Source organism: Aricia agestis, chromosome 6, assembly GCF_905147365.1.
Source record: "Aricia agestis chromosome 6, ilAriAges1.1, whole genome shotgun sequence".
NCBI lineage: Eukaryota > Metazoa > Arthropoda > Insecta > Lepidoptera > Lycaenidae > Aricia > Aricia agestis.
In genome coordinates, this window is record NC_056411.1 from 20,723,767 (window position 1) to 20,751,729 (window position 27,963).

General features: G+C 39.1%; 1 protein-coding gene across 1 annotated transcript in view; it reads left to right on the plus strand.

Moving 5' to 3' along the window:
- Positions 1 to 6,703: 6,703 nt before the first annotated feature.
- Positions 6,704 to 27,963, plus strand: part of LOC121727787 (apolipophorin-3-like) — a 43,296-nt gene continuing 22,036 nt past the window's right edge. Inside the window, exon 1 of the mRNA XM_042115781.1 lies at positions 6,704 to 6,882. The gene's annotated coding sequence lies outside the window, so the exon portion shown is untranslated. The remainder of the gene's footprint in view (positions 6,883 to 27,963) is intronic.

The following is a 27,963-nucleotide window of genomic DNA, read 5'->3' on the forward strand; positions in this document are numbered from 1 at the left end:
AATAGTAACATTTCACAGACAAAAATAGTAAACGATCACCAAAATACAGACCACCATTTTAATGTAAAATGATAACCAAAGATTTAACATCTTAAAACCAAAAATAGTAAATGATCACCAAAATAAGTAAATGATCACCAAAATTACTAAATGATCACCAACATTATACTAGCATTTTCAAGTAAAATGATCACCAAAATTAGTTAATGATCACCAACATTATACTAGCATTTTAATGTAAAATTATCACCAAAGATTTATTATCTCGCTATCCTATTTATGCAAAATGACTCCAAATAAATCATAGTTACTTAGACCAAAAGTAGTAAACGATCACCAACATTATACGTTAGCATTTTAATATAAAATTATAACCAAATATATTTTTATTTAGCAAATATCCTGTTAAAGAGAAGAAGACAGATAGACGGACAGACAGACATCGAAGTCTTAGTAAAAGAGTCCCGTTTGTACCCTTTGGGTGCGGAACCCTAAAAACGGGACTCTATTACTAAGACTTCGATGTCTGTCCGTCTGTCCGTTCGTCTGTCTTTCTCTTGGGCCTATGCTGTATCTCAAGAACCGCTCCAGCTAGACTTCTAAAAATTTCACAGATTGTGTATATCTGTTGCCGCTATAGCAACAAGTACTAAAACAAAATAAATCCATACTAATATTATAAATGCGAAAGTATCTCTGTCTGTCTGTCTGTCTGTCTGTCTGTCTGTCTGTCTGTCTCGCTTTCACGCCAAAACTACTGAACCGATTGCAATGAAATTTTGTACACAGTTATTCTAGAGTCTGAGAAAGGACATAGGCTACATTTTGATGTGGGAAAATATCTTATTTCCATGAAAATATCGATGAAAATTAATTCGCATTGCGCGTGGCCAGCGCTCATCCCGGGGGTCCTGGGTTCGAGTCCCGCAGGCGGAACAAAAAGTTTTCAATGTTCCTGGGTCTTGGATGTGTATTAAAATAATATTTCAAAAATCTTAAATATATTTTATGTACCTATAATATTATAAAAAATCCAGAAATATATCGATGCACTGAACATTTTAGTTCTAATACGATTCAACAGATGGCGTTTTATTTTTTACTTCAATGTAACATAGAACTAATCATACTTATTAGTTATTATGTTTTTGTTTATAGTTTTTAATACGTTAGAATATTATGTTTAATAATATTATCACTTGGTATAATAATAATCAATCTATCTTATCTTATAGAACTCCTACTGCATTTCTAAGAAAATAAGAAAATATATCAATGCAATCAATATTTTAATTCTAATATATGAGAACAGATGGCGTTTTATTTTTTACTTTATTATTGTAACAGAACTAATCATACCTACTTTACTATATAATATTGTTTTTATTCATAACTAGCTGTTGCCCGCGACTTCGTCCGCGTGGACTTTAGTTTATAGCGCGCGGTGTCAACAAAATTTGTGTCAAATTTAAAAACTTTTTAAAACCCTGGTAAGTGGTACCCCTCTTAGGGCCGCGCTACACTGGAATGGCAGCGCTGAAAGTGCTCGCCTCGCCGCTGCCATTCCGGTGTAGCGCGGCCCTTAATTAATCAAAATACCCAAAAACAGCTGTGCAGTGTGCACATAATCTATACTAATATTATAAATGCGAAAGTATCTCTGTCTGTCTGTCAGTCTCGCTTTCACGCCAAACGCCAAAACTATCGAACCAATTGTAATGAAATTTTGTATACAGATAGTCTAAAGCCTGAGAAAGGACATAGGCTACTTTTTTACTGGAAAAAGGGGTTGTAAGGATCGTAAATTTGTTCAAAAAATTCATAATAGATGGCGCCGTGCGTCTTCTACATCGCGCTGACGCTTGCTCAAAAGTCTTTCTATAAGAGGTGGTATAATCTTACATTTAAGTCTCGATTTTTTTCGATTGTTATATCTATTCTACGGTATTATATAACTCAGTACTTTATCTGTGCAGGCAGTGACGTAACCTTAAGACCAAATTTCACCAACGACTGTTAAAGTTAATGCTCGAATTAGTATCACGTTAGCTGTTTCGTTTTTCATATGAATGAAAGAGAAGACAGGACATTTTAACAAGCTGTTAGCACTAACAGACATTGGTGAAATTGGGGCTAACCCTATCAATGATAAATAGTTTATGGGTAAAGTTGTGTAATTGGGGGGCTAAATAAGGTTTAAAATTTGGCATAAAATATAAAGTTTAATATAAAAAATGAAGTACTTATTGTGTGCACACTGCACAGCTGTATTGATTTAAGGGGTACCAGGGTTTTTTTTTATAAAAGCTTTTGACACCAATTTTGTTGACATCACGCGCTATAAACTGAAGTCCACGCGGACGAAGTCGCGGGCAACAGCTAGTTATTATATAAGGGAGCCCCCCTTAAATAATATACAACAAACGTTATTTTTTTGGCCTTTTTTGCTCGATATCAATAATGGCAACCGGTAGGCACGTTGATATTTTCGCAAAGGCCTTGATTATATTATGTTAACTTCAATAATTAGGTAATAATAATAAAAAAATAATTTAAAAGGGGCTCCCATACAATAACACAATTTTAGGTCTAATTTTGTTCTATAACGGTACGGAACCCTCCATGTCCGACTCACACTTGGCCGACTATTTTGTTAATAATATGTATACATGTTTTGTCAATCGTAGTGATTTATTTGGACAGAAATATCGCATTGATTTGCTCACAAAATCAAAAATCAAAATCAAAAATATTTATTTCCAAATAGGTTAACAAAGTTAACTCTTTTAGAACGTCGTGTCTACATGAGGCCTACCACCATATAGTGGTGCAATTTCCTGATCAATGTAGCATGATCAACACAATTGAATGCCTCAGACAGGTCGCAAAATACACCTAAGGCATCCCGCGACTCCTCCCAGGCTTCAAATATACTACAAAGAAGACCTACACCAGCATCCGTAGTGGAACGACCCTTAGTGAAACCGTATTGATTATTATGCAATAAATTATTGGAATTAAAATGTACTAACAATTATTTTAATATTATTTTCTCAAATATTTTACTAAAAGTCGGTAGAATTGATATAGGCCTATAATTTGTCGGATCAGATTTAGTTCCGGCATTGAACAAAGGTACCACCTTGCTATGCTTTATTAAATCAGGAAAAACGCCATTCTTTATACAGTCATTAAAAATATTGGCCAGGTAAGGAGCTACGATGTCAATTATTGATTTAATAATCTTAGTAGACAGACCCCAAAGATCTGTAGTATTTTTAATGGTCAATAATTTAAACGTGTTAATAATGTCTTTAGAATCAATTTCTCTAAACTTAAAATTGACATCACAAGGATTTGGTGATCATTTACTATTGTTACGGTACATGGTATACGGACACGTAGTGCCATCTAGCGACAAACCAGCGAAACTTACCGAGGGAACACAGGCAACATAAATCCCCTACTCAATACTAGATGGAGTGAGATGCGCAAGTACATACTCGAACCTTCTAGAAAAGTCCAACATTTGTTTACGTGTTTACCGGTTTATTTTGTTTACTTTTATTGTGGTACATGCTCGAGCCTCCTAGAAAGTTCCCACGGTTGTTTACTTGTTTACGCGAATCGGGAACTTTCTGGAATTCGTCTCGCCATATGAAAAGCCGCAGGCAGGCCCGGCAGTTCAGTTCGTTTCGAGCTATCATCAAGGCGATTTCGGAGTGACAACAAGTGATTAATAGTGTGTGAACCAGTGAAACCTGCGACTTGGCTACGACCTAGGACAGTGATAGTGCTTAGTGATTGGACCTAGTGATTGGTGTTTGGACTTAGTGCTAAGTGTTGTGACCTAGTGTGTGCTTGTGTGACCTAGACATAGTGAATAAAGTCTTCAAGAGAGTCACCAGGTCTTTCTCTCCGAATTCTTCGAACCCTAGCACGTAACAATATTATGCTACCAACAAGTAAGATTTTGCACCGAGGTATACCTGGTATACCGTGGTTCGTAAGGTGCTGAGAGAACTCCTGATTATTTATAGATACAAGTTTGGGAGTTTCTGCGTTGTTTTAAGAACGGAAAGCATATGCTACTATGCAAATTACATTCATCATCATCATCATCACTACCATAATATTATACCATGCATCGGCCCATGGTTATTACTTATGAGCCTATAATGACCCTGTTATTGGTACTTTTCATAGTCTTTTAGATCGAGACTCGAGTTAGTCAAGTGATAATTAAAAAAAATATATACCTACCTAATATTATAAACCTGAAGAGTATGTTTGCTTGAACGCGTTAATCTCAGGAACTACAGGTCACCGATTTAAAAACTTATTTCAGTGTTAGATAGCTCATTTATCGAGTAAGATTATAGGCTATATATTATCAACTAGCTGTTGCCCGCGACTTCGTCCGCGTGGACTTCAGTTTATAGCGCGCGGTGTCAACAAAATGGGTGTCAAAAGCTTTTTAAAACCCTGGTACCCCTTAAATCAAAATACCCAAAACAGCCGTGTAGTGTGCACATAATATGATTTTTTTTTACTTATTAAACTTTTTATACCAAATTTTAAAGCTTATTTAGCGTTACACAACTTAGCTGCATAATGCATTACACAACCTTAGCTTTGCCCAATGCCCATAAACTATTCATTATTTATTATTGGTAGACTGTTTCTGATATCTATGTTGGTAGGTGAGTTATTTAATAACATGTATAACAATCGAAAGAATCGCAAATACTAATAACTCATCATGGTACCACCTCTTATAGAAATACATATGAGCAAGCGATAGCGCGATCTAGGCGACTCTTGGCGCCATCTGTTCCAGTTTTTGGAACTAACTTAATTTGAACAAATTTACGCATAAACACCCCCTTACAACCCCTTTTTCCAGTAAGAAGTAGCCTATGTCCTTTCTCAGGCTTTAGACTATCTGTGTACAAAATTTCATTACAATCGGTTCAGTAGTTTTGGCGCTGTTGTTTTTGAATTTGATATCTAAGTTGGTAGGTGAGTTATTAGTTAATAACTTGTACTTATAACAATCGAAAGAATCGAAAAACGTATCTCATCATGGTACCACCTCTTATAGAAATACGCATGAGCAAGCGATAGCGCGATCTAGGGGACTCTTGGCGCCATCTATTTTGAGTTTTTGGAACTAACTTAATTTGACCAAATTTACGCATTTTCACCCCCTTACAACCCCTTTTTCCAGTTAAAAAGTAGCCTATGTCCTTTCTCAGGCTTTAGACTATTTGTGTACAAAATTTCATTACAATCGGTTCAGTAGTTTTGGCGTGAAAGCGAGACAGACAGACAGACAGACAGAGATACTTTCGCATTTATAATATTAGTATAGATAATATTCTAACGTATTAAAAACTATAAACAAAAACATACTAACTAATAAGTATGATTAGTTCTAAGTTACAATAAAGTAAAAAATAAAACGCCATCTGTTGAATCGTATTAGAACTAAAATGTTCATTCCATCGATATATTTCTGGATTTTTTATAATATTATACATAAAATATGTTTAAGATTTTTGAAATTTTATTTTAATACACATCCAAGACCCAGGAACATTGAAAACTTTTTGTTCCGCCTGCGGGACTCGAACCCAGGACCCCCGGGATGAGCGCTGGCCACGCGCAATGCGAATTCATTTTCATCGATATTTTCATGGAAATAAGATATTTTCCCACATCAAAATGTAGCCTATGTCCTTTCTCAGACTCTAGAATAACTGTATACAAAATTTCATTGCAATCGGTTCAGTAGTTTTGGCGTGAAAGCAAGACAGACAGACAGACAGACAGAGATACTTTCGCATTTATAATATTAGTATGGATTTTTGAAATTTTATTTTAATACACATCCAAGACCCAGGAACATTGAAAACTTTTTGTTCCGCCTGCGGGACTCGAACCCAGGACCCCCGGGATGAGCGCTGGCCACGCGCAATGCGAATTAATTTTCATCGATATTTTCATGGAAATAAGATATTTTCCCACATCAAAATGTAGCCTATGTCCTTTCTCAGACTCTAGAATAACTGTGTACAAAATTTCATTGCAATCGGTTCAGTAGTTTTGGCGTGAAAGCAAGACAGACAGACAGACAGACAGACAGACAGACAGACAGACAGAGATACTTTCGCATTTATAATATTAGTATGGATTTATCACGCTAAGAAAATGTGGGAAAAACGGGGGAAATATTAGAAATTACGAACTACTGGAGCAATGTTTATGGCAATATTTGGCACAGATATAGAGTAGACCAAGTGAAGGGATTAGGGACATAAGCTATTTTTATGGGAAAATGTACGGTTTCCGTAAAATTCCTAATTTACGCGGGCGAAGCCGCGCGGGACATCTAGTAAATCATAATTAAACACGATTTTGCTACCACCCTCATTGTGTTGTCAGTAATTTTTGTTACTTAAGCTCCTGTATTTTAGTACATAGCAAGTAGCAACATAATAATTATGTATAACCATAGCTTCGATATAACAAACTCAACAGGCTTCTTTTGTATCTCATCTACTCATCATTAAAATCTAAATATACTACAGGAAGAACCGCCAGCCAACTTACAATAGCGAGTTAATGATAAGTAGTTATATCTGTCCGTTTGTCAGCGGACAATCGGTCGTATCGAGCGGGAAGTCATCACGAGCCCATATATAGCGGCCTGATAAAATTTGGCGAAAAATTACAATACAATGGGCTCTGCGACTGCGACGTAGCTCCGTACTCCGTAGCCCTCAGACCGCGACGTCGCCCAGTGCTGCCTCCTGCCTCGCCTGCGACGGGTTACTGCGAGCCCCTACTCCCACCGGCCCACCAAAACACACTCAACAGGTAAGTCATCACTCATCACCGACACACTAACTCGCACTAAGTATAATATTATGTGTAATGTTGCTAGAACTGTTGATGTAGCTAGGATCTTAGGCTAATAGACTAGGTACGTATTAATAAAACCTATTTAAGATAGATAAATAGACTTGTTATCATGGGCGTACCCAGGTTCTGGGGGGAGGGGGGGTATCATCCCAGTTTGGTATTATATTCATAAAAGTGGTGATCTGATGAAGGGATCCATAAGTAATCGAGGGAACTCCTCAAAACTTATAGGGAAACATGTGGTGACTTCGGTTTCGTGAGAAGTATTCTAAGCATATGCTACCAACAAGTAAAATTTTGCACCGAGATATACCTGGTATACCGTGGTTCGGAAGGTGCTGAGAGAACTCCTGATTCTTTATAGATACAAGTTTGGGAGTTTCGGCGTTGTTTTAAGAACAGAAAGCATATGCTACTATGCAAATTACATTCATCATCATCATCATCATCATCACTACCATATTATATCATTTCATAGTCTTTTAGATCGAGACTCGAGTTTGTCAAGCGATATTTTTAAAAAATCTATACCTACCTAATATTATAAACCTGAAGAGTATGTTTGCTTGAACGCGTCAATCTAAGGAACTACAGGTCCAATTTAAAAACTTATCTCAGTGTTAGATAGATCATTTATCGAGTAAGACTATAGGCTATATTATACTATCACGCTAAGACTAATACGACCGAAGAAACTCAGGAAAATGTGGGAAAAACGGGGGAAATATTTTTTATGAGAAAATGTACGGTTTCTGTAAAATTCCTAATTTACGCGGGCGAAGCCGCGCGGGACATCTAGTTTTATATAATTTCTTTAAGTAGTATAGGTAGGTACTTATAATAACTGCGGTGGCCCCACATTTCCCGTGGTTCTGTCAGTAGCGGCGCAGAAAGGAATACGGTCGGGTTTTAGTGGGCCATCCAGGTTACCATCTCATCGGCCGCAGCGAGTCCCACATACCCCAGCTGCCGGGAATGCATAATGGCATTTCCCGACAAAAAAAAAAATTAAAAAGGTAGGTACTTATAATATGTACGTTGGCTATTTTAAAAGTAATTTTCGAGGGTCTTCGGCAGATCGATTTATTACGTCTTCTGTTGTGAAGGAATCGCTTACAAGTAACATAATATTGTTATTTTTATTCTTGAATCCTGATAATAATAATAAAATCCTTTATTGAAGAATTCAAAAAACTTAATCTAATAACCCGCCAAACCACATTGCGGTTTGTCGGCTACAGCCCAACAAACAATAATAATTATTATTGACATACTTATTTGATATTTTAAAGTAGGTACACTGTACTGAACAAGTTTTACATTATAAATTAACATTTATGAAAGCCCCCTCCTATCTTAGATGAATGATTGGCCTCGCGCGTGCGAGTGCGCGCGAGACCAATCATTTATCCTAAGCCCCCTATATTATGTACTTATATTATAATGTGTAACTAATATTATTATAACGAGCTAAAACAGCTTAAAGTACCTAAGTATCCTGAGAATACAGCCCAAAAAACAATAATTATTGACATAGTTATTTGATATTTTAAAGTGATGGTAATAATATATCGTGCGGCGTGCCTAAATAAAACTATTAGCTATGCTATTAGCAATACAATATTGTATAATTAATAACGCTATAAGGGTATCGTGCACAGTACAAAGAATAGCTACTACACACTACGGAGACTGTTTTATCTCGGGTTCTCGGCACCATTAAAGGGGTACAGTCGCCAAATTTCGTCCCCAAACCTAATTCCGTCCCCTTCGATATCTACTTATTTAAAAACTGCCATCTATCATTAGTGGCACGAGCTAGGAGCTAGTTGCATCAGTCGGTCATTGTGAAGAAGTGAGGGCATCACGCCTTTCGTACCGGTAGTTTTCAAAATCAAGTTTTTCAAGTTTTCAAAGTCAGTTTTTCATTGAAATATTCTTGGATACCATAAAATATTGTGATGCCTGACTTATTGATACACTGGACAGCTGTATTGATATAAGGGGTACCAGGGTTTTTTTATAAAAGCATTTGACACCAATTTTGTTGACATCGCGCGCTATAAACTGAAGTTCACGCGGGCCGAAGTCGCGGGCAACAGCTAGTATATATATATATATATATATATATATATATATATATATATATAAAAAAGAATTGCTCGTTTATAGAAAAAAATCCTAATACTGTCCCCTTACATGAACCTAATATCGTCCCCCAAGACGATATTACGATCTCAAACAGTGAATTGATCTCGAACGTTCATATCACTTCTTTTTGCTTGAAACTGTAGAAAAATATGTTTTTTAGGGTTCCGTACCCAAAGGGTAAAAATGGGACCCTATTACTGAAACTTCGTTGTCTGTCCGTCTGTCTGTCTGTCTCCAGGCTCTATCTCGAGAACCGCTATAGCTAGACTTCTGAAATTTTCAGGAATTGTGTTACATATTATATTCTGTTGCCGCTACAACAACAAATACTAAAAATAAATATATTATATTTATCCCTTTAATATTTTTTATATTAAGAGGATTCCACACCGCCGTTTTTCCATACAAACGTTGTCCCCTGTTTCCACCCTGGATAATGCCGGTAGAGTTATGATTTTTTTCCTGAATATCTATGGCCACTATTAGCATGTCCCTATGTTTTCCTTTTTTTCATAATTTTATTATTAAAAAAGATAAGAACGTCCAAAAACCCAAAAAAATGGCCAGATTTTCCTCTGTGTTCAAACACCCAGAAAACAAAACTGGCTAAAATATACAAAAAAAAATAAAACATAGGAACACAGCTCAAGCCTTCCTTTAATTTTTAATGAAAAAAGTACTTAAATCGGTTAAGTTTTGGAGAAGGAATCAGCGGACAACGAATTGAAGATTTTCTGTTATTTTTTAAAATTTATGTATGGTCAGTGAATGTACCATCGAGGAAGTTGATTCCTATGCAATTGGCAGACCAACGTTATTTGGTCGAATATGTCAATTCAATGTTAATTGTGATCTGTCAGCTGGGTTTGACGTAACGCAACCAAACTACTTAGGTCCTCGATTTGCATAGGAATCAACTTCTCTGATAGTACATTATACATAATATTTATAACGTGTTTTAAACTACTAACAACATCATCTCAGTTACTTTCAAAGGAATTTGAACGAAAAGTTCCTTTATACTTCGCCTAATACATTTTTTTAGTTCATCGACTATTACTCAATAACTTATGAAGTCTTCGTAGCCGTGATAGTTTTGCTTTTAAATTCAGCATATTTCTCACACACGATGGGGTGGACGCGAAAAAAAATTCATCCCCGCTTGATGTGTAGGGAAGGTACCTTAAAAAATATTTTTTTAAGATTTCATGTACCATTTTGTCGGCATCATTAATATTTGCATTCATGCCAAAATACAGCTTTGTAGGTCCTATAGTTTCTGAGCAAAACCGCGGACAGACAGATGGACGGACAGACCGACACTACAAGGGTTCCTTGTTGACTACGGAACCCTAAAAATGTTGTTTTGTTAAGGTTTTGATCAAAAACAAAGTTAAGTTTTTGTTTAATTTAACTTTATCTAAAAGTTTATTATCAGATTAGATAGGCAATTAAACAAGGTTTATTTTAATGTAACATACTAGTTAATTTATTTATTTTAGTTATTTAGGTTTAAGGCGAGGACTTATCTCAATCCAAAACGATTACCTTGCACACAACCTTGCATTTAACCGCACGGCTTACAATGATATAGTTGTAAGCCGTGCGGTAGCGCCTGTCTCTCTCTCTTTTTTTGAGTGTATACATGATTTTTGTGCATAAGAAATAATAATCTGGAACTTCGTTCCATTCATTGGTTCCATCCGGGTGTTCCTTGACATATCTCAAGTTTTTTTTTAATTTTTATCAAAAGTTTTAACAAATTATTTTATTGTCATTGGCTCTTAACACGTATACAAAGTTTCGAATTAATTAGACTACTGAGATAATATGTAAAACCGGTCAAGTGCGTGTCGGGCCACGCGCAATATAGGGTTCCGTAGTACCGCTAGTTTTTGATCATTTTTGTATGGTCAATGAATGTAGATTTATAACGTGCTTAACACTACTAATAACATCATATTTTCAGTTACGTTCAAAGGAATTTTAATAACGAAAAGTTCCTTTATACTTCGCCGAATATTTTTTTATAGTTTATCGACTCTTACTCAATAACTTATGAAGTCTTCTTAGCCGTGATAACATTCCTCTTAAATTCAGCATATTTCCTACTCCCGTAATTTTTTTCATATTTCCAGAAGCAACCGTTTAGCTGGTAGAAGAACTGGACTTTAACGATTTTTTTTGAAACTTCATATTTCACAAATGGATCCCTAAATCGGAAAATGGTCTATGAATACTCATAAAATTTTTAAAAAACCTGTCCAACGACACCCCACAAGGTGAGGTGGACGCGAAAAAATAATCATCCCCGCTTGATGTGTATGGTGTAGGGGAGGTACCATAATTATTATTTTTTTTAGATTTTATATACCATTTTGTCGACATCATTAATATGTGCATTCATGCTGAATTACGGCTTTGTAGGTCCTATAGTCTTTGAGTAAAACCGCGGACAAACAGACGGACAGGCAGACAGACAGACAGATATACAGACGGACAGACAGACTTTATACGTGGGAGAGCCATGCTTCGGCACGAATGGGCCGGCTCGACCGGAGAAATACCACGTTCTCACAGAAAGCCGGCGTGAAACAGCGCTTGCACTGTGTTTCGCCGAGTGAGTGAGTTTACCGGAGGCCCAATCCCCTACCCTATTCCTTTCCCTACCCTCCCCTATTCCCTTCCCTTCCCTCCCCTATTACCCTATTCCCTCTTAAAAGCCGGCAACGCACTTGCAGCTTTTCTGATGCTGCGAGTGTCCATGGGCGACGGAAGTTGCTTTCCATCAGGTGACCCGTTTGCTCGTTTGCCCCCTTATTTCATAAAAAAAAAAAGACAGACAGACGGACGGACAGACCGAAACTATGGGGTAAATGTTGAGTGTTAAAAAAAGTCGTAGTAGTCAAAAATAATTGTACCTAACTAATGTTGGGTTGTGCTCATGATACTTAATATAAGGTAGAATATAGTACTTAAAATAAACTTTGTTACAATAAAAAAAAGGTATTGTACGATCCAACCCATCGAGAAAATTTTACGATATCGTGTTTTCGCTCTGATCGAATTCTTGGAAATATAATGTAGTATCTGTTCGAGGTACATCGAACAGATCAGCATTTTTACATTATAATAATCACTTTCGCATATTGCGAGCGCAGTTGTCGAGTAGTTGCCGAGTTGTCAACCAATCGGTCCGCCGTCCGAGTCGCTGCCTTGACAGCTCGTAACCATTACCATTTACCATAATTAAACCATAATATAATTGACCAGTGAAACCCGTGTAGTAAATAGTGAATAAATAATTTAACCAGTTTTGCATCTTTTAACTCTACCAACCACGCGTGTGTTAACCATAAACTAAACCATCAGAACAACCAACGAACCAAACCAAACCACCATAAACTCCACCCCCAAAACAATACCCTTTTCATGGTCCTTCGAGTAGAGTTAGGTTCGGGACGCGATTTACTGGACCATTAGGTATTTCGTGTTTTCGGGAACTAATAAAAAACCAGTGACCAGTGACCATAAGTGACCTGTGCATCAGATCGGGTGCCGGTGAGAGTACTGCAGTACCTGTGTAAGGAGATACTCAGGTGAGATCGAACCATATTTTATTTTCTATTTGTTTAACTGACCAAAAATAGCTATCGAAATGGAGAAGTTGTACGCTAACCAAATTGAAATAAGCGAATATCTATCTAAATTTTTGACCAACTTTAAGAAAGATGGAGCTGAGCGAAAAACCATTGATTATTGTAAACGAAAGTTGAACACGTTAGAGGAGTATTGGGTGGAGTTTGAGCGTAACCATAGGAAGCTCTCGGAGTATGCTATTCTTGACCATGTGTATTTTACCAGTAATTGTTTCGAAACAACGGAGGAAATTTATTTAACCACCAAGGATTTGACAAACAAAACCCTTGACCAGTTGGTAGGCAGACAGAAAGTAGGTAGGGCGGAACAGCAGGTTCTTCAAGAGGGACGTACTCCAACCGCACCAGAAAGGAGTCAACCAGGCACATCCTCTTCATATCGGTCATCAGGCGGCTTCAGCAAACTGGATGAATTAATTAAAAAACAAACCATTAATTTTAAGGCGTTTATTCATACGGTTGGGGCGATAGAGGTAGAACGATTAGAGAATAGATGGGAGTTTGAAGACACTCTAAAGTCTCTTCAGGCTCGGTGGGCTACCATAGACAGTTTACATTGGCAGATAGAGGGAGAATGTGATGAGGAAGACGGGTGGTACCAGGCGCAGTTTAGTAAACATGAGAAAATTTATTTAGATTTAAAGAAAACCATAAATACTAAGATGTGGTCGGTATCCCATCGAGAAAAATCGACGCCACAAATGGACATCCCAGTATTCAGTGGCAATTACCACCATTGGGTCTCTTTCAAAGATCTTTTCAGTGAGGCCATCCACAAAAATCCTTCTTTGAGTAGCGCGCAGAAGATGCAGTTTTTAAAGAGTAGGGTAACGGGAGATGCCGAGCGACTCATACACCATCTTCAGATTAGCTCGGATAACTATGAAGTATGCTGGGATATTTTGAACCATCGTTACGGCAATACGAGACTAATATTTACGTCTCACATCAACACCTTGCTAGGCGTGCCCAATATACAATATACAATCCTCAGCCGTGATTAAAAAATTACATGATGTCACCAAAGAAAGTTTACACGCTATACAAAATTTAGGAGTAGATATTACCACATGGGACCCACTTCTGGTACATCTGTTAGGTCAAAAATTAGATAGTGAGTCTTTTTCCGAATATATAGAGTCCATAAAGAATCCTCGAGAGCTACCGATTTTAAAAGATTTTTTGTCGTTTTTAGAGTGCAAATTTACAGCCTTGGAAGCTTCTCGTCGTAAACAAGAGCCTTTAGGCCAACCAAAATTAAGTACTTCGTATAATCCTCCGCGTCATAATTTATCATCGAACTATAAAAAACCATTTAACTTAAACAATAACCATAGTTCATTAACCAGATACAATGCAAGTAACATGAAACCGAACCTGAATACTTGCCACGCTGACCACGGATTATGGCAATGCAATAATTTTCTGCAAATGACCAGCGAAAAAAAATTTAAAACTATTAACCAGTATAACTTATGTTGCAACTGCCTTACGAACCATAATAATAAAGCCTGTTTTTCGAGTAAACGATGCCACAAGTGTCCAGGTGCTCATAATACTTTAATGCATGAGGCGTTCGTAAAACCGAAACCTTTTGCCGTGTCACCAAGAGGAAATAGGTATACCAATAATTAATTACCTTCTACCGAGCACGTGCCAACTTCTAGCCACGTGTCTGGGGATGATATACCAGAGATTTTATTAGCTACGGCCGTCGTCCGTGTCATAAGGGTGGACGGTTCACAACATACCATGAGAGCTTTGATCGACCAAGGCTCTCAAATTTCTTTAGTAAATGAACATACAGCTCAAACTTAGATCTTAAGAGGAATCAGTGTAGGGGTAAAATATTTGGAGTAGGAGAAAAGGAAAACCAGTGTAAGGGGACGATGGATATTGAGGTTCAATCTATGTATAGTGACTTTTCCGTAAAAACGAAAGTTTTTATAATGAACTAGCTGTCCCGGCAAACGTTGTTTTGCCATAAAATTATTTTCCCTATTTTCCTGCTTTTATCTTGAAGGTTTTTCTGATTTTTTTTCTATAGACCTCACGAAGCCCGAGACCTTTCCAACGAATGCAAAACCGTGGAAATCGGTTCGTGCGTTCTGGAGTTATAGCGCCAGGAAGGAAAACCGAAGGAAAATGTCGTGATTCTAGTGTTTCGCCATAAAGCAGGGAGCACAATGGCTCTGGTGGCGGGACCAATAATGGCAATTTCACTTTACCACTAAGGCAGCACAAACCAGACGTTTCACCAGCAAACTTCAATGCTCCACAATGCTGGCAAACAACGTCCATTGGACCAATGCAAACTAAACGATGCAAGCTGTAGTCGATGGTGCAATCATACAGAAACGCTGCTCGATTCAAATCAATACTTTAACCATTTCTTCTTGCACTTCGAAGATTATTCCTCTGTTCATCTGTACGATAAGCTCGACGATTTCTCGTTTCTAACCTAGCCGTTTCACGGGCTGCCTCTCTTTGCTCTTGTGTTTAAGAAGCACGAATTAAGGCCCTTCTTTGCTACATACTAACGCGGCGCTGTTCTCGTGCAATTTCTCGTTCTCCATCAGATAATTGACTCGCAATATTCCGTTGCCTAATTTCATTACGGCTTCGCTGGGAAAGATTAGATCTTCTAGGACGCGGCATTGTTATTAAAATGTGCACTCGCATAAAACCACCAAATATAATAACAGTGCCTGAACTTTCGAGACATAGACAATAGCTTAAAGAGTATATAACCACTACGTATGAATAGCTTATCAAGCAAAATCATAGACAACCTATAAAAAGACATTTACACTTTTGTTAACATGTAGATTTTTTTTCCTTAATCTTATAACCTTTACCAACTGATTTTTTATTCCCTAAATTCCGTTCCTTTCCGATGATTTTATGTTTTTACTGTAGAATAAATCTTAAGTATTATTTTCGGGAATTAAAAATTAAATAATCAACAAATAATTTTCGAAAATTAATGTCTAATACAAATAAATATAACAGTACCTGAACTTTGTAGACATTTTACAAAAAATAAATTTCTGAACGCACACATGATGTCTTCAGAACAAAATAAAGTTGTGGCTTAAAGGTCTCAGCAACCAGGCCATAAGCTCCAAAAAAAATAGTTGTTACACTATTTGACAGGATTGGACAACAAATGTTTGACATGTAATAAACAAATCAGCATCTATTGAAATGATTAAGTATTCATTACACATATCGAGTTTTTATTGTTTTTAAGATGTATTCTGCTATTCGGGACGGAAAGAAATCCAACAAATCAAAAACCATGGCAATCGGTCCAGCCATTCTTGAGTTATAAGTGTTGTAACAAACACGACTTTCTTTTATATATATATAAGAAGAAGATAGAAGATAATTTAGTTAAGAGCTTACCAAATCAAACCTTTTCTAAACCATTGTGGTCACACATAAATAATATTAATTTAGCGGATCCTAAGTTTAATGAGAGTCGACCAATAGATTTACTGTTAGGAGCGGATTTATATAGTAGGATTATTTTAGGGGGTATATTGCGAGGGGATAGCGATGACCAGCCTATAGCCCAGCAGACGCAGTTCGGGTGGCTGCTCTGTGGATCTATGATACCATATTATTCGTGTAATGTCGTCATACATGACACTGATGACTTACGTAGGTTTTGGGAGACAGAGGATATTAACCAGCCAGCAGAGATGTCGATTGAGGATAATGAGTGTTTAGAATATTTTTTGTCGACTACCAAAAGACTCGAGGACGGAAGGTATGAGGTTAGGTTACCATTTAAACCAAAGGCCAAGAACCAGTTGGGTGCTACGAAACCAACAGCTCTGGCGCAATTTCATAGTTTGGAAAGGAAACTAGAGAACAATAGTGAGCTAAAAGTTAAATACCAGGAGTTTATGAGAGAATATTTAGATTTAACCCATATGATTATTTCCCCCTCCGTTTCCGCACTTGACTGTTATTTACCACATCATGCCGTGACCAAAGTAGAGACCAAAGCAGATAAGTTTAGGGTTGTTTTTAACGCTTCCGCGAAGTCAACAACGGGTGTAACGCTTAACGATATTATCTATACCGGGCCTAAATTGCATCAAGACTTACAGCAGTTAATTTTAAAATGGAGATCGTATCCGTATGCTTACATAGCGGATATCGAAAAAATGTTCCGACAGATTATAGTACATAAAGATGACCAAGCTTATCAAAAAATTGTATGGCGCGATTCTCCGGATTTACCAATTCAGTTATTTCAATTAACTACTGTAACTTACGGTACTAAACCAGCTCCGTTCCTCGCTATGATGTGTTTAAAACAGTTAGCAAAGGACGAGCAGCATAATTTTCCCGAAGCAACTAAAGCACTAGAAAATAATTTTTACTGTGACGATTATTGTGGAGGTAGTTTTTCGATAGAGAAGGCGTTGTCACTTAAGTCTAATTTAATTAAGTTACTCAAATCAGGTGGTTCTAATTTGCGTAAATGGATGTCGAATGAACCACGGTTATTGTTAGATAAGTTAGAGATAGGAAATACCAGTCAACATACGTATGAGTTTAAACAACCAGAATCTGCTAAAACTTTAGGCCTAGGTTGGGACCCTCATAGAGACCATTTTGTATTTTCAAAGTTACAGTTTGATTTGGGGTCGAAAACCAAAAGATCATTGTTGTCAGATATATCAAAATTGTTTGATCCCTTAGGGTGGCTTACACCATTAAGTACTAGCTTAAAATTATTATTTAGAGATGTATATTTATCAAAAATCGAGTGGGATGAGCCTTTACCAGAACTAATAAAATCTAAATGGGAAACTCTGAGGGATGATTTAAATACCATTAATACTATTGAGATAAAAAGATGGCTAGGAATCGAACAAAGGGGTCAGACTATCCAGCTGCATGGCTTTTGTGATGCGTCGGATAAGGCTTATATAATAACCAAAACCACATTACCTTAGTTGCGGCTAAGAGTAGGCTCGCATCCGTATGTAAAACCATATCCACACCCCGGCTAGAGTTAATGGGTGCCGTCTTGTTGTCAAATTTACTTAAAAAGGTCTTAGAATGTTTACCAGATCATAATGTTCAAGTATACTGCTGGATTGACTCTACAGCAGCCCTAGGTTGGTTGCAAGGCGACCCAGCCCGGTGGAAGCCGTTTGTGGCTAATCGTGTTAAATTAATTACAGCTATAGTACCATCGACCAATTGGCATTACGTAAAAACTAAGGAAAATGCGGCAGATTGTGCTAGTCGTGGTTTGACAACAAAACAGCTGATCAATCATGAACTATGGTGGCGGGGTCCGTCGTGGCTGTCATCATTTAATAAGGATAATACCAATAAAAATATTACTTATGAAACTAACTTAGTATTAAAGACCTCATTTTTAAAGCAAGCTAATGTAGTAATTATAAACCAAAATAATGAAACTATATCTAATATAATAACTTACTTATTAAATAAATTTAGTTCTATAAATAAAATAATACGTATATTATCGTGGATATTAAGAATTCCTACTTACAGGAAATCGGTTCATCAACCCAATCTCACGTTACATGAGTTTCGTCGCGCGAAAATGCTGATCGTCAAATGTGTGCAACAATCGGTATTTAGTGACGACATAGAATATTTAAATAAATACAGTAAAGTACACTGTAAAAGTAAACTTTTAAATTTAAACCCTATTATTGATGAAAACGGTATTTTACGCGTAGGAGGTAGGTTACGTAACGCTCAAATCAACCAAAATATGAAGTATCCCATTATTCTTCCCCATAACCATCGTTTAACCACTTTATTAATTCAAGAGGCCCACCAGTTAACTTTTCACGGTGGAGCCAGGCTTACGCTAGCACACTTAAGGCTTAATTACTGGATAATAGGTGGATATAGGGCTACCAAACAGTGTACCAGACAGTGCGTTACATGTAGGAAACGGGAACCATTGAAACAATGTCAACCTATGGGAGATTTACCTGAGGCGAGAGTGAATCCCGAACATGCTTTTTACCATTGTGGCTTAGATTATACGGGGTTCGTAGATGTGAAGGCCAGTAGAGGGCGAGGAATAAAAACCTATAAGGGTTACATAGCTATATTTATATGTATGGTGACCAAGGCAGTTCATATAGAAATTGTCTCCGAGATACAAGCTGAACTGGTCAGCAGTTCAGCTTTCTTAGCGGCTCTTCAACGAATGTCGGCCAGAAGAGGTAGCCCACGCCATCTATACAGCGATAACGGAACCAATTTCGTCGGCGCTAATAGGATGTTACAGGAGGAGTTCGAGCATCTTTTACAAATTTTCAACAGCAGTAACTTTTTGTCTGACATCGCTGAAATGGGCATCGAATGGCATTTTATAGCGCCTTCCTGGCCAAATGCTGGTGGTCTTTGGTAGAAAGCCGTCCAAAGTCTCAAATACCACCTGAAACGCGTCGTGGGCAACCAGAAATTAACATTCGAGGAGTACGCTACATTATTGCAAGGGTGGAAGCTTGCCTCAACTCCCGCCCACTCTGTGCGTTAACAGAAGATACAGAGGATCTTGATTTCTTGACACTAGGGCATGCAGAACCGGGTCCGGTTCCAGATTTTGCGTACCCGGTTCCAGTGGTAGTCAGAACCGGGTCACCCGGTGCTACCCGGTTCCTAGCGACCAAATTGTATTTTTTATATTTTTTGTGTAAATGATAATTGAGAGTTTGGTTAAGTAGGAAATTGTAATGTAATGAGATATGAATAAAAAAAGTTGCTCACTGTCGAGATGGGCATTTCTCCGGATTTGGATTATTTAGTTGATTCCCTGGTACATTTTTATTTCTGCATATTTTTTAAAATCAATAGTCGCATATTATTCTTAAGTGAATTATAAAAATAATTATCTATTTGGGCCCTTTTTCACTTCACAATTTTAGAAGATATTTTGATTTAAATTTTTCTAACCTAGGGAATCAACAAAGCTAATAGAAAAAAGCTTTTTCAGCGAAATAAATATGTTCAATTTAAATATAAACATGTATAAAATTGTCTACAAACTAAACTTGTCATTAAAACCAAATACAATGAATGGAAAATGAATTTATTTGAAATATTTTGACTTTAAGAATTTTTTTTAAATATATTTTACTTATTGGTGTCATTTATTTGTATCAGTATATGAAGATAATGTAATTTATTTTAATAAAAATAAACAGATATGTACCAATTAGATAAATAAATATAAAATATTTTGATTCCCTACTTAAAATACCCAGGGAATCATCAAAATGTATGTAGAGGGAATCAATAAAAAGTTAGTTTTTCCTGAGGTGTACAAAAACTGTGCATGTAGGTTAAACAATAAATAGTCTAACTAAAAACCATACTCATTATCGTCGTTTACATCGTGTCTAAGCAAACTTAACTTTGGAAATGACATTGTAATTAGCGAATAGGGAATCAATTGTGTAAGGAAATTGTGTTGAGGGAATCAGATATTTTCCTTTGTAACTCGGAAACGGAGCAACGAATTGTATGACCTCCTTCCATGATGTTTAGAGGGCTATCGAACCTCCTGCCCTGCGCACCCGCAACCACGTGCTTCTTATAACTAGGGAGGTACGAGCCTCCAAATTGAAGCGTATAGGGAATCACTATGTGAGCCAGGACAAATCTTAAAATGAATCTTTCTATTTATATAACGATACATACGTTTATGTACAATTGTTTTATAAATATTTTGTTTATACTCTTACGATTAATTTACTTTAAAATTAGAATTTCATCGTATTTGTGGGATTTTTTTGGGAATTTATAGTGAATTCTGGGGACAGGACACGTCCAGGGAAACAATTTTTCGACCTTTAAATTAATTTTAATTATATTTACAATTAAGTTTTTCTACAGAACCTAAGTGGCCCAGTTAGATCACACCTTATATTCCTATAAAAAAATACAAAGGTCTACATATTATGTAACTCTGCGGGTAGTTTATACGTCCGGACAACTAAATTTTGCGGTTTTTAGAATCAGCCATATGTCGAAACAAAATGTTAAATGACCAAGGACCATAGATAAAGTATTATAGTACAGATAAATACACGCGCGGCGCGCGGAGCTGGCGGTCAGGGAAATCCCCCGTAAAGTATCCAGGGTTGCCATTGTCAGAAATTTGAGATGCAATAATAAAATTTATTTTTCATACCCCAATCCTGCCAAAACCTGCCAAGTTTTTAAAACGTCAACCGATCATGCCATAGGCCAAAATAAGACGCCAATCCTACCAAAATGGCAGGAACCTGCCACATATGGTCACCCTGCTGGCGCGGGCGGTGGGGTAGTGTGCATGTAGGTGTACTTGCGACAATAGCGTGCTCGCGCGGCGTTGCCAGCTCGATAAATATCAAAAGCTCCACGATACTTCGACGCGCGTAATTTAAATTAGTAATTAATGCAAAATTAGAAAAATCTTATCAGAACCGGGTCGACCCGGTTCCAGCGCTTAGAACCGGTTCCACAGACTCATTCAAATATCCGGGTATACCCGGGTATTTCGGAACCGGGTAGAAACGGGTGCATGCCCTACTTGACACCAGCTCGTTTTCTTAATGCGAGACCAGGATTAACCATTATCGAGATGGAACAGGATGCCAGAACCAGGTGGCACTTAACGTCCAAATTATTTTTAGATTTATGGAAAAGGTGGAAAGTAGAATATTTAACTATGTTATCAGCCAGGAATAAGTGGAAGGAGACCAAAACCAATATAGAAATCGGAAATTTAGTAGTTATTCACGAAGAAAATATTCCACCAGGAAAGTGGGTCATGGGGCGAGTAATAGAGACGCATCCGGGAGAAGATGGGCTGATTCGTGTAGTCACCCTAAAAACCAAGAATGGTACTATAAAGCGGCCAATAGTCAAACTGTCTGTTTTACCCATTAATAACCAGCAACCAGATACCGACCAAACCACGCCCTCGGATGTTACGTTAGCTGAAGATGATGAACCTGAAAAAGAAGAGGAGAAGAAGAGAAGAGTGAGGAGAAAACCAAATAGATTTTTTACTGTAGCCTTTGCACTTTTATTTTTTATGACGCTATTTTTACCAACGAATGCTATTTACCATAATATCAAAGAACTGTCTTTAAACCAAACTTTATATTTTGATCCAATAACCAAGATGCAACTTATTCGAGACAAGTGGACTCTCGTGTTATATTATGATATGGAGCCCTACTGGGAGGGCATAAAATCTTACTCTAAAATTGAATCCTACTTAGATAAATTATGTACTACCATATAACTACACAATTACATAACGAATTCCAGGAGCTAAAATACTACAATGAACTGTTAACAACTCAGCACTTTGACGCTCACGCCAGACGGCGTCGGCGCCGTAGAGGTCTTATCAATGGGGTCGGGTATATTGCCAATGACCTCTTCGGCGTACTGGACTCTAGTTTCGCGGGACAACAATATACCAGGGACATAGATATAATACGACAAAATGAAAAACATTTATCTAATTTATGGAGAAACCAGACGTCCGTCATAGAAACACAATTTAATTTTATGAAACAGATGAAAGAATCAGTTGATAAGCAGCACAAATTTATTAACAAGAAGTTGAATGATTTGGAGATGAATACCAATACCGTCCAGCGTGAAGTTCAAAATCTATCTCATATCCAAGACTTTACCCTGTGCTCGATGGCCGGCAGTAGTCTGCTTCAAACTCTACATAGACATCAAGACGCGTTATTAGATACAATTACTGATATTTACCATGGTCAAGTTAGTGTTCACTTATTGACACCAGAGCAGCTGAAAAGTGAGTTACGTACTATTTACGGCCAGATGCCTAAAGATCTTACCCTACCAGTGAATAATGTCGATTCAGATTTCCATTACGTCTACAAATTAATGAAGGTTAAAACCAGAGTCACAGAGAAGTGCATCTTATTTGAAATTACATTTCCTTTGGTCAGTAGAGAGAGCTACCAGTTATACAGAATTTTACCCGTACCTCACCAAATAGAAAGTAATATGGTCACCATAGTTCCCGTATCAGATTACGTCGCTGTTGATCTGAAGCAAAATACATACTTTTCTGTAACCATCAATGAATTACACGCTTGCATATATCATAATGAAGCCTATTTGTGTCAGATACCTAAACCTGTAATGGCAATAGAACGAGATGAATGTTTCTGCGAAAAAAGCGAGCATAACTAGACGGCATGCAGAGTTAAGAAAACGAAGTGTACGAACAAATGGACAGAATTACATACACCGAGACAACACTTATATTTCTGTTGTAATACTGACACAATTAAAATCATATGTGACGATCGGGTTACCGTCAAACAGCTGAGTCGCTCCGGGGTCATTAGCATGGCTCAGAATTGCATCGTTAAGGGAAAAGATTTTACATTGTATTCCCTGCGACAACAATCTAATCAGCTGAGATATTCACCAGTTATTACCATACTAGAGTTGGACCAGATTAACCATATCGTGAACTTGAAAGTATCGGATGCTCAGGATTCACCAGATAACCAGAAACTCAATACGTCGTTGACCATTCTTGGAGACCAAATCAAAGACTTGAAGATGAGCAAAGCAGAAGTCGATGATATATCGTCGCACGACATTCATCACTACTCTACCAGCTATGTGCTGCTGACCATAGCACTAGTCGCCGCCGTGGTCTGGTGTTGGAGACGCCACCGGTGCTGTGCGCAGGCGGCTGTCGCGCCTTCCCGTCGCCGTGAGGAGGTTTCGAGTCATCAAACGGGCACTAGTCCGTCACCACCAGTGTCACCAGGCCCAGTGTACAGTGAAGTGTTCCGTCAACTTAATGTTGATGATTTAAAATCTTATGAATGTGATAGTAGTGTCGGAGTGCGATTACAGCATTTTGCTGCATGGTGTCCAAGTGCTAGTGCGGGCAAAAGGGACGTGCAAACGTCACCAATTCGTAAAAAGCGAGTTAGTTTTGAGGACTCTTTAGTTTAGATTTTTCCATAATTATTATTGTGCATAATATTAATGCTCGAACTTTTATTGTTTTTACCATTAGGCTTTTTTGCATAATCTTTGTGCATAGTTTTAGTTTTAAATTATATACTTCTATTATTTTACCATTTTTAATATAACTACTTATGATGAATTTATTATTTTTTACCATTGTACTTTTAACTTTTGTTTTATTTTTCTTGTATGTTTAGCAGTAACCTTGTTATGTAACTGCTTATAATGTAAGATTATGGTTTACGAGTTGTCTAAGCTTTAACGTTTACTTTCCTTTCATCTCAGGCGCGGGAGTATGTTCGAGGTACATCGAACAGATCAGCATTTTTACATTATAATAATCGCTTTCGCATATTGCGAGCGCAGTTGTCGAGTAGTTGCCGAGTTGTCAACCAATCGGTCCGCCCGTCCGAGTCGCTGCCTTGACAGCTCGTAACCATTACCATTTACCATAATTAAACCATAATATAATTGACCAGTGAAACCCGTGTAGTAAATAGTGAATAAATAATTTAACCAGTTTTGCATCTTTTAACTCTACCAACCACGCGTGTGTTAACCATAAACTAAACCATCAGAACAACCAATGAACCAAACCAAACCACCAGAAACTCCACCCCCAAAACATTACCCTTTTCAGTATCTATGTTTAGAAAATTAAACAATTCGGGGCTTCTTATCAAGTACAAAAATTATTTATAAAATCGACAATTTTGGATTAGTCGCCCTCTTAATACATTATTGTTCTTAAAAAATTTCGGTTTATTATTTTTACCTCATTACTTATACTTATTACTTTTTAAAATTTAATAAAAGTTAACTGTAATATCTCCAGGGGGGCACGGCCGGGGCCCGGGGGCCGGGGCTCATGCTGGATACAGCAGATTGTCGCTGATAACCTGTGACTGTGGCCACTGACTCAGATACGGTTATCGGCTCTCAACCGATTGTGTGCGATTTTTGTATCAAACGATTTTTTCGAGTCCCCGATAATATAGAGCAGCTGACTCACAAATCCCAATTATTCATCTGAACACTATCAGCGCCGTCGATGGAATATTTACTATGATTCACACGTTTGCTCGCTTTATCTGTCTCCAAATATGTATGTCGGTCGAATTTCGGCCGAACGAGCGACTGAATCCTTTTCGTGAGCATCATCGTTTTTGCTGCTCGTAGAGTTAATACTCGGTCGATGATGTGCCTCAAGGTGTTGAAGCTCCGAGCTGTTAACTCAGCCTGGTGTGTAGTTTAAAACGCCAGTCAGCTATCAGTCAGCCGATTTCACCGCGAGTCGCGACCCAGGATGTCGTGTGAGGATGCGGCGGCAGCGCCGACCGCCGACCGCCGCCAAAGTCCGCGGTCCCGCGTGGTACGGCAAGGTGACACCGCGATAACCCCCTAACTGTTAACTCAGCCTGGTGTGTAGTTTAAAACGCCAGTCAGCTATCAGTCAGCCGATTTCACCGCGAGTCGCGACCCAGGATGTCGTGTGAGGGTGCGGCGGCAGCGCCGACCGCCGACCGCCGCCAAAGTCCGCGGTCCCGCGTGGTACGGCAAGGTGACACCGCGATGACCCCCCTAGCTGTTAACTCAGCCTGGTGTGTAGTTTAAAACGCCAGTCAGCTATCAGTCAGCCGATTTCACCGCGAGTCGCGACCCAGGATGTCGTGTGAGGGTGCGGCGGCAGCGCCGACCGCCGACCGCCGCCAAAGTCCGCGGTCCCGCGTGGTACGGCAAGGTGACACCGCGATAACCCCCTAACTGTTAACTCAGCCTGGTGTGTAGTTTAAAACGCCAGTCAGCTATCAGTCAGCCGATTTCACCGCGAGTCGCGACCCAGGATGTCGTGTGAGGGTGCGGCGGCAGCGCCGACCGCCGACCGCCGACCGCCGCCAAAGTCCGCGGTCCCGCGTGGTACGGCAAGGTGACACCGCGATGACCCCCCTAGCTGTTAACTCAGCCTGGTGTGTAGTTTAAAACGCCAGTCAGCTATCAGTCAGCCGATTTCACCGCGAGTCGCGACCCAGGATGTCGTGTGAGGGTGCGGCGGCAGCGCCGACCGCCGACCGCCGACCGCCGACCGCCGCCAAAGTCCGCGGTCCCGCGTGGTACGGCAAGGTGACACCGCGATGACCCCCCTAGCTGTTAACTCAGCCTGGTGTGTAGTTTAAAACGCCAGTCAGCTATCAGTCAGCCGATTTCACCGCGAGTCGCGACCCAGGATGTCGTGTGAGGGTGCGGCGGCAGCGCCGACCGCCGACCGCCGCCAAAGTCCGCGGTCCCGCGTGGTACGGCAAGGTGACACCGCGATAACCCCCTAACTGTTAACTCAGCCTGGTGTGTAGTTTAAAACGCCAGTCAGCTATCAGTCAGCCGATTTCACCGCGAGTCGCGACCCAGGATGTCGTGTGAGGGTGCGGCGGCAGCGCCGACCGCCGACCGCCGCCAAAGTCCGCGGTCCCGCGTGGTACGGCAAGGTGACACCGCGATGACCCCCCTAGCTGTTAACTCAGCCTGGTGTGTAGTTTAAAACGCCAGTCAGCTATCAGTCAGCCGATTTCACCGCGAGTCGCGACCCAGGATGTCGTGTGAGGGTGCGGCGGCAGCGCCGACCGCCGACCGCCGACCGCCGCCAAAGTCCGCGGTCCCGCGTGGTACGGCAAGGTGACACCGCGATGACCCCCCTAGCTGTTAACTCAGCCTGGTGTGTAGTTTAAAACGCCAGTCAGCTATCAGTCAGCCGATTTCACCGCGAGTCGCGACCCAGGATGTCGTGTGAGGGTGCGGCGGCAGCGCCGACCGCCGACCGCCGCCAAAGTCCGCGGTCCCGCGTGGTACGGCAAGGTGACACCGCGATGACCCCCCTAGCCCTACGTCCGCACCTCTGATAGCTACTTTATGTACACTTTATCTCCGCTATCGCTAAGGCAAGTAGACTATTCTGAATCGGCGCTTCGATATTAATATCGCCTGTGGATTCGACTTTCACGGGCTGCTATCTAGTCATTACAGAGATTACACGTCAAAACGATGTAGCGAGAAAACGAAGACTGGAACAGAAGTCGGCACTCTTGTAGTACAGTATCTCCGGGAGCACGGTTCGATGAACGTGCGGGTCTCGTGAACCCTGACCACTTGCCAACTTAATTGGTGGGTGTCAGTGGAGAGTCGGCCGGCCGCGCCGCAATCACGGAGCCCGGGGCAGCGCGGGGCAGCGCGAGCGGGCAGCTGTGCCGCGGCGGTCGCGGTGACCGGTGTTATCGCTTCTCACTTGCCGGCCTTCACCTTCTCTGATAATACTAAAAAGTAGCAACACTTACGACTTTTGCATTATAAATGTAGATTTAGTTGTTCGTTTGCTACGAATAATAAATAAGTAACTACTATTTGTTTGTTAATTATTATTATGCAAGTCAACTTTAAACTTTTTTAGGTTGTTTTATGATTGTTACCAAATCGCTTTCAGTGTAGGTATCCAGAAACATTAATTTTATAACAGAATAACAATGAAGGGCGTTCAGTGTTCACTGTCTCACAAATATGGTAAATGGTAAGTAATATGGTACAATATAACCTTCCTGCCAAATTTGGATATATTGATCCTTGTGAAAAATAAAAATACACGTACGTATTTTTATTATATAATCAATTAATCACTCAGTACTAAAATGTTGAGAAATAGCTTCCGAAAGTTATCCAACCAAACAACACAAAATGTGGACACATGCGCGGCGCGGCCCCGCCCTTCCGCTTAAACGTAGTTCATTGACATTCTTGTTATTAATTATTATCTTAAGTTGCGAATTTTCCCTTCATACTTTGACGGGCTTAGGACCGTCAAAATGTAAAGGATGGAGGTATGTTTAGAATAAAATTAATTGATAGTTGATACAAATCATCATAATAGTTGATCAACATCAAGAGAATGGAAAATGACAACTTTTTAATTACGAACAATAAGCACTTTAGAAATTTATAATAAATCTAAACCATATCCTTTGCATTTAGGCGTATTTAAAAATTAAATCAACTTATGTACACAGTACAACTGATTAAAAATCAAAACCATCCACCTCTAATCTTATTATCTTGTTTACACTAATGAGAATGACTAAGGGTTGATTCAGATCGTAACGCGACGCGTAGATGCATTTCTAATTAAGTATAGATTTGACAGATT